General features: G+C 41.2%; 1 non-coding gene across 1 annotated transcript; it reads right to left on the reverse strand.

Annotated features, from left to right (window-relative positions):
• Nucleotides 1-9,019: 9,019 nt before the first annotated feature.
• Nucleotides 9,020-9,126, reverse strand: LOC141650526 (small nucleolar RNA R71). Its single transcript, XR_012546552.1, has one exon. It is a non-coding gene; the product is annotated as a small nucleolar RNA R71 (small nucleolar RNA).
• Between the last annotated feature and the right edge of the window lie 483 nt (nucleotides 9,127-9,609).

Here is a 9,609-nt window from a genome sequence, read left to right on the forward strand (position 1 = left end):
GCAATCCCATCAACATACCATCAATGTGTGAAAATTCCAACAGAATGGGGAATAACCACCATCAGGGGAGAACAGAGGACGGCTCAGGAATGTTACACTCAGGCTTTGAAACCCTCAAAGTCAGGTAAGTCCCTTGCATAGCAATTAAAGTCACCTGTCAGGGAAGAATATGTAGCACAATCACAGATGGAAACAGGAGAGGTCATATTGGACCCAAAATTCCCTGACAGGAAAGTACTTGTAGGGTCAGATGCACCAGATTCAATCAGACCCAATCTGGTCAGCATTCTCAAAACTAAAATGTCTTGTTTTGCTTGGTCACATTTTGATATGACTGGTATAGATGCTGATGTTATTACTCATAAGTTGAATATTGACAAATCCTTTAAGCCTGTACAACAAAAGAGAAGAAAATTTGTTGCAGAGAGGCATGAAATCATCAACCAAGAAGTTGACAAGCTACTGGACATGGGAATGATCAGGGAAGTAATGTACCCTGACTGGCTTGCAAACGTAGTAGTCGTCCAAAAGAAAAATGGCAAATGGAGAGTCTGTGTAGACTACACCGACCTAAACAAAGCCTGCCCAAAAGATCCATTTCCCCTGCCACACATCGATGCAATGGTAGATGCCACTGCAGGCCACGAAATGTTAACATTCATGGATGCCTCCAGCGGATTCAATCAGATAAAGATGCACCCTGCAGATCAGGAAAGCACAACTTTCATTACTGAAAGAGGTATATATTGTTATACTGCTATGCCCTTTCGATTAAAGAATGCAGGTGCAACCTACCAAAGGCTAGTCAACATGATGTTCAAAGACCAAATAGGAGACACCATGGAAGTCTACATAGATGACATGGTAGTCAAGTCAAAAAAGGCAGAAGACCACGTCAAAGACTTGGAAGTAGCCTTTCAAATACTGGAGAAATTCAATATGAAGCTCAACCCACAAAAATGCCACTTTGAGTCTCGCAGGCAAATTCTGGGCTATATGGTGACAAAAAGAGGAATAGAAGCCAGCCCCAAGCAGATCAAAGGTATCCTGGAGCTAGAACCACCAAAGACGGTCAAAGACATACAAAAGTCGATGGAAGAATAGCGGCCCTGAACAGTTCATTTCAAGATCATCGAGAGGTGCAAATCATTCTATAACCTCGCTAAGGAAGAATAAGGACTTTCAATGGACCCCCGATCATCGGCCGCCTTTGAAGACCTAAAAATATATCTATCCTCTCCTCCCTTGCTGGCAAAACCAGTCAAAGATGAACCCCTAAAAGATATACTGTCGATCACAGAAGCTCTTTGTCGGTGCGGTCTTGGTCAAAGAAGGGCACAACAAAGACCTGTTTATTATGTAAGTAAGAGTCATTGGATGCGAGAGATCGGTATGGCCTCGCTTGAAAAATATGTTTTAGCTTTAATTATGAGTTGCACAAAATTAAGACCATACTTTGAAAGCCACCCTATAATAGTCGGAACCAATCTTCCTATCAAGTCTCGTACTAAGGAAGCGAATCGTCCAGGATTTAATGTGCAAATGGTCGGTCAAGCTAAGCACATACAATATAACATTTGAACCAAGGACAGCAATTAAGTCACAAGCACTAGCAGACTTTGTGGCTGATTTTAGTCCAACCCTAGAACCCGACCTAATAAAAGAAGTGAATAAACTGACCAGCGACCAAACAGACCTAGAATGGACCCCATTTGTCGATGGTGCAGCCAACATGAGGGGCACAGGCCTGGGGGTAGTACTAAAATCGCCACAGGGGGATAAGATAGTACATGCTATAAGCTGTGCATTTGAGGCTACCAACAATGAAGCAGAATATAAAGCCCTAATAGCCGGATTAAAGGTATGTATTGACCTTGGTGTGCAAAACCTAAAGGTACGTACTGATTCCCTTCTTATTTCCAACCAAGTAAACGGAATATATACTGCAAAAGACTCAAAAATGATGCTTTATTTGGAAGTTGTTCAAATTTTAAAATCAAAATTCCGCAATTTCAATATTGACCAAATCCCCAGGGACCTGAATACCCAGGCCGATGCCTTAGCCGGCCTAAGATCCAACTTTAGTCCCCTTGACTTCGACAAAATATCCATCGTACATTTATTAGAACCTGCAATAAATAAGCAAGATGAATGTTTCCCAATCTATGTTGCCAATTCTTGGACAAAACCTTACTATGACTGGCTACAACAGGGAATCCTTCCCCTAAATAAGCAAGATGACAGAGCACTAAAAATAAGAGCTGCTTCATATACTATTATTAACAACGTGCTTTTTAAGAAATCGCAGGCTGGGCCATACCTCAAATGCCTGGAGCCGCAAGAAGCTGAGCAGACATTATCAGAAATCCATGAAGGATACTGTGGAAATCATAAAGGTGGAAGAAGCCTGGCAAGCAAAGTACTCAGAACAGGTTATTATTGGCCCACCTTGAGGGCCGATTGCCTGGAATTTAGCTCTAAATGCAAAGCTTGTCAGATTTACGGACCATATATACATCAGCCATCTGAAGAACTACATTCCATATCCGCACCCTGGCCATTCATGAAGTGGGGCATGGACATAGTAGGGAAACTACCTCAAGCACCCGGACAAAAAGTTTTCATGCTAGCAATGAGTGATTACTTCTCCAAGTGGATAGAAGCTGATTCATACAGATAAGTCAAGGAAAAGGATGTCATAGCATTCATCAAACACAACATCATATGTAGATATGGCATCCCTCTGAAATAGTATGCGACAATGGCACGTAATTCGTGGGAAAAAGAAATGACTGACCTTCCGTGCTCAATGGAACATCAACTGGTAACATCCACACCAGGATATCCAAAAGCTAACGGTCAGCAGAATCCAAGTAATAAAGTAGTAATCACTGCATAAAGAAGAAGCTGGAAAGAAGGAAAGGCAGATGGGTCAAGAGCTCCCCCGGTCCTCCGGGTTGTGAGAACCACGCCTAAAACATCCACAGGCCAAACCCCTTACTCCTTGGTCTATGGATGTGAAGCAGTAATCCCGGCTGAGGTAGACATCCCATCAGCCAGATGCAGCCTAAACACAATAACAAACAATATACCCCTAATGGAGGACAGCCTGGACTTAACAGAAGAGCTAAGAGATGCAAAAGATTAGATTGGCAAGATATCAAAGCAAAGAGTTGCGAAAAGCTACAACAAACTGTCAAAGCCAGGGTATTCAGGGTAGGAGACCTTGTCCTCAGGAAAGTCTTCCAAAACACAAAAGAAAAGAATCTTTGGCAAATTGGCTCCAACCGGGAAGGTCCCTACCGATTGACTCAATAGTCGACCGGGGAGCTTATAGATTACAAACCCCGGACGGCGAAATGATCCCGAGAGCTTGGAATATTGCACACCTAAAATTATTTCACATATAGAATATATCTCTCGGCCAGGTATAATTTTCATGTTCACATTTTTTACCCGACCGATGTGAAATTAAATGTATGATACTTGCCATTATATGAATAAATGCCATATATGATTTCTTCAAATTATGTGCCCAAGTACTTATCTATGTTCTCATATTTACTTTTACCAAGTAGAATCTTCAATACTTGTTTTACATACTGCATTTTATTTAAAACAAATCTTAAAGATTGGGGGCCACCCCACCAATATCCAACCGATATCCAAATTTGAGTTGCAAAAAACAGCCTTAAAATATTGAGCTCCACTTAACATACAAATCTGGAAAACTTCTTCCTGACTTGTATAACATAGATGGGTTATAAGCCCTCCAGACAGGCAGGGGACGTAAGCCCTCCGGCATGTGCAACAACCCCACCCATAACATAAAAAATTGGCCAGATCCAAGATACAAAAACGGCCCGATCCGATCAAATAACCGGTCGATCCAAGACACATCCAACACTACAAAAATACCCTGTCAAAACACAAAAAGAAACAAATAAAGACCAAATATTTATTCATCCAAAATAATTGGCCTTACCACACACCTAATAATTATCCATTCCAGGGACATCCCCCTGGACGGGCCAAAAAAAATACCTAAATATTCATTCCAGGGACATCCCCTCTGGATAGGCCAAAACCAAGAAGAAAAACATAAATCTAAGTTATTTTTGAGCCAGTAACCGACTCACAACCATCCACCATTTCCTGGTCATCAGATTTTGCCTTGGAAGGAGGAGAATCCACTTCTTCTTCTTGACCCATATTGGCCAAGTCAGGATACTGAGCGTCCAGTGCTGTCTCATCCCGATCCGGATCCCAATTGACCCGGTTAGATTCCGGATCCCTCATAGCATCAACCCGGCCTTTCCCAAAGAATTACTGAGCGGCATCAGCCAGCCGCGCCTCCACTAATTCCTTTTCAGCAGCAAGCTCTTCATTTTTCCTCAACTGATCCTGCATTGCCTGTTTCTCAGCCTCCAACTCTTGCCTGACAACCTTCTCAGCATTCTTTGCAGCCACCTCACAAACTATAGCAGCCCTGGATGCCTCTCTAGCTGTTCCCAGCTGAGATTGCAGCACCACTTCATTACTCCTGGATGTGTGCAGGTCACGGTAACCTTATCCAATTTTTCTTCCAAGCTAGAAACCCTGGCCTGGGCATCCTTGAGCTGGCAAGCGAGCCAACCCAACATCCAATCCCTACAAAAATGAAATCAATCAACCAGATACAAAGCAAAACAAAAAGCACATAAACAATTAAAAACATCCCTTTACAACCAACCTCCTTAGCTTGAGAAGCGAGTTCGGCAGCCTTTGTCACAAGAGAAGTCAGGATAGAAACCACCTTGGTAGAAGATTCAAGGGTATTAGCAGATAAAAGTTGGCTACCCATCATAGCATAAAATTCATTTATCCGTGCCCGGGCAGCGTCCATATCATCAACCCTAGCAGACACCTGCCTGATACTCCTGATCGGTTGAGCTTGAATAGGCTCTTCCTCTCTCTCCTCCTCTTCAGGGATAGTGTCTTCTCTCCTCCTTTTTGAAGCCTGGACAACCTCCGGTGACACTAGCCTTGGTGGATCTTGAGGAGGCTGGACATCAGAAACCAGAATATCAAGCGTCTTGTCACTCCCACTAGCCTCTTGGCTCTTGGACTGTTCAACAATCCTAGCCACCTTTGACCTTTAAATCTTTCGCAGAAAAGCTGGCCAACCTAGTAGAAGACCTAAATACTGAATACATAAAGAATATACATAAGTATCAGATAAGAAGCGATAAGAAGATAGCAATTAACATAAAGACATATAGAAGACATACAGGAAAGAGCAGTAGAGCTAGGCTTGACTTTGGGTACTTTGACCCCAGTCAGTTTGGTCTTCATATACCGGGGCAACAATTCCCTGCCCAAACTAGCTGGCCAAGCCCTCTCTTCCTCGGGAATAGAGAGGAAAGCGTCTATCCTTGCAATAGCCTCCTCGTCAAGAGGATCATGGTTCCAATCAGGAGCTACAAACATTATAAAAACAAAATATATAGGTAAGACTTATACATCCTACTTTCATTCAATATAAACTGCAAGCTAAGAGTACAGGAAACCTACCACTCTCCAAGGGAGGATATCTCAGATAATCAAAGCCTGATCCCAGAGTCTTAGTCCGGATAAACAAGAAAGTCTTTGCCCAACTCTTGTCATCTCCAGAGTCCAGGTTAGTAATTAATGGAGACATCTTTGACTTAATTCTCAAATTAAAACGACCGTCAACAGGATTTTTCATGTGATATATTGCCTTAATATCATTAATAGTGATTACAAGGTTGTGTTTAGTACATAAGTTTTCAATGGAATGAATGAGTTTCCAAACCATTGGCATAATCTGGAAAGGTGATACTTCCATGGCACGAATGGTGTCAATCATTAAGGGAGTAAAAGGTAACTTACAGCCTGCTTTGAACGCCCATTCAACAATACAGAACCAACCAGGTGACACCCAGTTAGCTCTGGCTGGACAAGACTCAGGAATCCATGCCTCAGTCGACTCAGGAATTATTTTCTTCTCCCTTAATACCTTGTCATAATTTGTTTTCAACAAGTTCTCTTCAGGAAAGTAAGGATCCAAAGATTGAAGGGCAGTGAAAACAGAATCCTGGTACTTAAAAGCCACAGCACGAGCAGGAGGATCAATTTCCATCACCTCTTCCTCCTGGACATCTGTGGGTTCAGGCTCAGCAGCAGCCTTCTGAGGTGCAGCAGTTTTCTGGGGTACAGGACGTTTTTTGGCTCCCATATCCTCTATTATTTAATTTATTGTGATGAAGTTTAATTATTGAAAAAGTATAAGCTAGCAGAACAAGACTCCTGGGAAATAGGGCAGAATTTCAGAAGAAAATTTAGCAAAGAAAGTGGAAGAAATTTGGTGAAGAACAACCTCGCCCCAAATACCGTATTTATAGAAGGTGTATAACGGTATGTAAACCCTAGAAATTGCAAAACTGTCAGCATGACATCACCTAGCCGTTACAGTGTTCAACGGTAACTAGGAGTCTAAGAGTCATTGAATAAATATGATTCTTTTTATTGTTTAACCCGGTAAAGTGGACATCTGATGTGACCATAATTAGCGCACATTTAGTCCCCGAATTAGCCTCGTTCCCATGCTTTTTAGTGCATATTTGGGTCATTTACTATCTTTAGTTCTTTGTTTTGCATATTCTTTGAGATTTTGATCCCTTGGTAGGAAAGGAGTAAGAATCTTGCATTTTCATGGCAAAACGAGGCTAAATTGATCGAATCCAATGACCAAGCATCAAGGAGAGACAAGATTAGAAGGCCTTTGTACATATGATAGTAGATGAGCAATGTTGAGAAAGGATCCTTGAGTCCCCAAGGAAATCCCCAAGGAATTTATGAAGAAAAGGGAAGAAAAGAAGAAGGAATTGTGCTGAACTACAATCCGAGCGGATTGTCTCCAATCCGCCCGTCTCCTCACAGCACAATCCGAGCGGTTTCATCCAAAGACGCTCGGATTGCACCACAAGAATCCGCCCGGATTCCTTTGAATCCGCTCGTCCTCCATCGCCAGAATCCGCCCGTCCCGACCCTAATCCGCACGGATTCCTTCACAGCCAATTTCGTCTTCTCCAAGCTACAAAGAAAGAAGCCCTTCCTTCGAAAAATACCGGCTCCTCCTTGCTCAATCTAAAAAGTGTAATTACTAGTTTAGCCCTTAGTTAACCCTAATGCATCCTCCCTAATTTTCACTATAAATACCCCATTAGTCTAATTAGAGGAGCATGTTCTTCTTATCAATAATTAGTGTAGTTAATATCAATCAAATCTCTCTTTAGTTTTGTAATCAACAATTAATCAAGTTCTAATACAAGTTTTATTTCCTTAATCTCTCTTTTGTTCATCTTTTATTTTAGGGTAATTGAAGATTATTTGGGTTATTATTGGGGGATTGACAACCTCTCAATCAAACATCAAGTACTTCTATTATTCTTGCTTTGTTATTGGAATCATTAGTAGGTATAATCTCTTAATCCCTTTTTAATTATTGCTAATTACTTTCATTTGTTCATCATGTTTCACTTTGTTAGTATGATTGACAACCTTGCTAGCATGTTCAATATGATGATGAGTGAGTAGTTCCTTAGCTAGGGTTAATGGGTGATTAGGGGAAACCAACATGGGGAATGATTCATGCTTAAATTAATATGCTTTCATGGTTTATTTGCTTGCTTGTTTTGATCTCAACTCATGCACATGTTATGTTTGATGAAATGCTAAGCCTATGAATCCTTGCATTTACCACCATCACCTATCTTTTCAATGAGACTTGTAAGACATAAACCAACTCGAGTCTCATTAGACCATGCATGTTGTTGAGTATGGAAGATTAAGTCGACTTGTAGGTGTTGTACAATCTAATCGATTCGGCTCCGGGACCCAAACTTTCCTAGGATTGTAAGATATAACCCAACTTAATCCATCACAACAATAATTGCTTGCTTATAATTTGAGAACATGTTTGTATGATCATATCCCATGATTCCCCTATGATCCCATGATACCCTAGTGCTTTTTATCAATTGTTTACACCCCTTTTAAATTCATCTTGCTAGTTTATTTTCATTGCTAATTTAGTTAGTGATCTTCTACATCAACCCAAATTGTGACACCCCTAAGACACCACTAGTTTCAATAGAAATCTCATCTCAATTCCCGTCCCTTGGGATCCAACCTTTACTTGCCTCTTTACTAATTGTAAAGTTGTTTTGTGAAGTTATAAATTGTGTTTTGATTCGACCGTGACCCAACGACCACATCTATTTGTGAACACGAAACGGACCGATCAAAAATAGCGCCGTTGCCGGGGACGGTGTTAGCTTGATTTAGATTTCTTTTTATTGTTATTAGTTGTGTCTTTTCTTTGCCTTGGGGAAATAAAAATCCTCAAGGTTTGTTCTAATTGTTTTCAAGTTGCTTGATATTTTGCATGTCTAGAAGGCCACAAGGTGATTTGTTACCTTTTGATCGTGAAATTGAAAGAACCTTGACGAACAATAGGAGACTTGTTAGGAGGAATTTGAGAGGTATTAGTGAAGTTATTCAACCAACTATTGAGTTCATCAACCCCTTCGCAATAGAAGGAGAGGAGAATCCATTACACAATACCACCCAAAATCAACCTACAATGCCTAAATTCTAGTCACACTCCGTACCCACCGAGGAGAACCTACCCAATGGTACTCCTACACCACAACATCTAACCGGAAATTTTATTGCCAAATCCGCCTTTATCCAATTAGTCGAAAGGAGCCAATTTGGGGGGATGCCTAGTGAAGACCCTCATTCTCATATGGAAACCTTTTGCGACTATTGTGATGCGATTTCTCAAACCGGTGTAACTCAAGACCAAATTCGATGAGTCTTATTTACTTTTTCTCTAATTGGCACCGCGAAGCAATGGTTGAAGGGCCTTGATAAGGCCACTCTCGGAATTGATTCTTGGAAGAAGTTGGCTCTAGCTTTGTACAAAAAATTCTACCCACCGGAAAAGACTAACATGCTAAGAGCTCAAATTACGGGTTTTAAGCAAAGGGATGAAGAATCTTTGTATGAAGCTTGGGAGCGGTTCAAGGGAATTTGTCGCTCATGTCCTCACCATGGACTTAGCGAATGGTTCTTGGTACAACAATTTTGGAATGGTTTATATGAAGATTCAAGGAACATTCTCAACATGGGATCAAATGGAATGTTCACCGAAGTTGATGACAATCAAACATGGAACAAGATTGAGGAAATGGCGGTCCATAACTCACAATATAGTAGACCTCGCAAGGCTACTAGAGGAGGAAAGCATGAAGTGGACTCCGTTACTCAATTGGGTGCTCAACTTAGTGCTCACATTGACACAATCAATTTGAAGTTTGAAAAAGCTATGGCTAGACTTGAAGAAGTCTCAAAATCACCAAAGCATCATGTTATTGCCATGACGGCATCCTCATCAATCCCAAGTGGGATATGTGAGAATTGTGGAACTTTGGGACATGACCAAAGTGAATGTAGGGAAACAAATGAACAAGTGAATGCTTTCCAAGCATACAAGAGTGGTACCCCTTATTCCAACTATTACAATGAAAACACCAAATTCCA

Source organism: Silene latifolia, chromosome 3, assembly GCF_048544455.1.
Source record: "Silene latifolia isolate original U9 population chromosome 3, ASM4854445v1, whole genome shotgun sequence".
In the NCBI taxonomy this organism is placed as follows: domain Eukaryota; kingdom Viridiplantae; phylum Streptophyta; class Magnoliopsida; order Caryophyllales; family Caryophyllaceae; genus Silene; species Silene latifolia.